Source organism: Tenrec ecaudatus, chromosome 10, assembly GCF_050624435.1.
Source record: "Tenrec ecaudatus isolate mTenEca1 chromosome 10, mTenEca1.hap1, whole genome shotgun sequence".
Lineage (NCBI taxonomy): Eukaryota > Metazoa > Chordata > Mammalia > Afrosoricida > Tenrecidae > Tenrec > Tenrec ecaudatus.
Genome location: NC_134539.1, coordinates 152,453,135 through 152,455,481, shown reverse-complemented (window position 1 = coordinate 152,455,481; position 2,347 = coordinate 152,453,135).

Genomic DNA, 2,347 nt, shown 5'->3' with positions numbered 1-2,347 from the left:
CACGGCTCTCCTTCTGGCTAGGGGAAGGGACCCTTAGCTAGGCTCGCCAGGCTCAGGCCAGAGCGGAGAGCCACCTGGGGCCTGTGGATTTCACCCCCTGACTTCTGATGACCCCTAGCCCCTCCTGGCTCCTCCCCTCAGCTGAACCTGGCCTTGTGTCCATGTGCTGCATACTGTAGGGCATGGTGTGTGACCGTTGTGTGTGTGCTGTATGGTGGGTGTGTTGATACAGTGACCTCGTCCCTATCATCTTCCCCCAACCCAACGCTGGTCTCTGCTTGACCTCCGCCAGGCATGGCTGGGCCGCTGCTTTGTGGGACAGCTCATTTCGCTAGTCCAATTGATGGTGGCTGTGCCCAGGGGTTGGCCCACCCTGGGTCACTGTATGTGTGTGCTTCCCCTTTTTCATTTCACAACATTCATAGAAAGAGGGAGAAAGTTGCTGGATGGCACCGAGGCGCACACGGAAAACCGGAGACCCTCACAGGGCCTCTGCCTTTGGACGTGGGCCACCTGCCTCTTGAAGAATCCTTAGCAAGCGACAGCCCCATCAGAGAAAACTGCTCCAAATCACCATTTAGCGATAACACTGGGGTCAACACCTAGGACATACGTAGAATACTGTCTTTGTTCCTCTTTGCTATGTGTTTAAAACAGAAGGTCGACGGGTGGCTGCAAGGTGAGAGGGGATTGGCAGTGTCACAGGTGAGAAGATGGTAAACCTGGCTCTCAGTGGAGCCTCTAATGGGGCAGCAGGAGCCAGAACGCAGGGGGCTCTTCCCACCATGGGTAAAATCTTTGTCCATTGTTCTCTCCCTCCTCCCACCTTCCCATCTCGCCTTTCAGGACGTCCCTCCTCAAGGGCTCCTTGGGGCTCCTTGGAGACGGCAGACACATTGTGGGTTCACTTCCAGACCCTGCGATAAAGCGAGTCACACACGTGGCTGGGTCTCCCAGCGCATGAGACGTTTTAGGGACGCCCTGAGAGTCACCTACGTGTCCGACTGCGTTATGCTGTGGTTGTCAGGTGCCGGCCAGCCGGTCCTGACTCATTGCGACCTCACCGACAACGGACGGCAACGCCACGCGCTCCCGCGTCACCTGCACGATCTCCCTAGGTGGGAGCCCATCATTGTAGCCACTGTGCCGATCCAGCCCGTCGAGAGCCTTCCTCCCCTCTTCCCTGATGTAAATGTCTGGAATCGCCGAAATGTGACACAGAGCCCCGCAGCAGGCATGTGCTGTTGGGGAAGTAGTGTCCGTAGGTTTGCTCAGCACCTGTGGAGCAACGGGGGACAGAAGCCTGCCTCTGTCCGTTTGTGAGAAGCACAATACCCAAGGCTTGGAGAGGCGGGAAGACCAAGAGACCACACGGGTGGCTTTATTTAAATAGTCTCTCCTGCTCTCTTGATACAATAGATAGTTTACGATTTCTTTCCCCTCTTCTGTTAAAAACAGACTCATCGAAGGGTCCAGAGGAACTGACTCTGAAGTCCCGAGCCAGGCCCTCCGCTCCCTGGGCCCAGGGGTCCCCGTCTGTAGAGGATTCTCCGTGTTCTCCAGCCCAGTGAATCCCCTCTCTTGAGTTCCCTTAGCTCCTCCTGAGGTCTCTCCCCTGGCAGTCTTGGTGTGTCTTAGAGGTGTGATTTGGAGAGGAGCCCTGGGTGGTAAGAACGGATGACAGACATGCTCCCTGTCAATTGAAAGGTTGGTGGTTCAACTCCACCCGGAGGTGCCTTGGAAGAGAGGCCTGGCGATCTACTCCTGACAAAATCAGCAATTGGAAAACCCTGGGGGGTGGGGCACAGTTCTTGCCTGACACACAGTGGGGCGCCACGTGTCAGCACTGAGCCCCAGGCTCAGCTGGTGGGGATGCGAAGTGAGGTGCAGGTACCGTCTTGTGTGAGTCGCCCGGGACGACGGGCCTCCTGTGCTCCGTGCGCACCGCTGAGATGTCGCACAGGGAGAGCAGAAAGATCAGAAACCAGGACCCCCACTTCCGTTGGTCTCCCCTGGAAAGTCAGCCAGGCTGATGGCACAAGAGAGACAGTCCACGGAGCCCAGATGCCTTAGTGACCATCGGGCAGCAGGCGGAGGGCCACCCCCGGGCTTCTCATGAAGCCAGGGTGCCCTCAGATGGGCAGGCCTGAGGTGGGCGCTGTCTTCTTTACCACGCTGTACTCTGGTTCATCTCGGGGCCTCTCGAGGGCAGTGCTGGTGGCCTCAGAATCCTGACTCGGGAGCGCAAACGTCACTGAGGTGTAGTCCACCTCATCCCTGGGCGCTGCCTGTGGAGGGAGACAAAGGCTTGAGAAGAGGTGGGGGGCACCCAACCTGAAAGAGACCC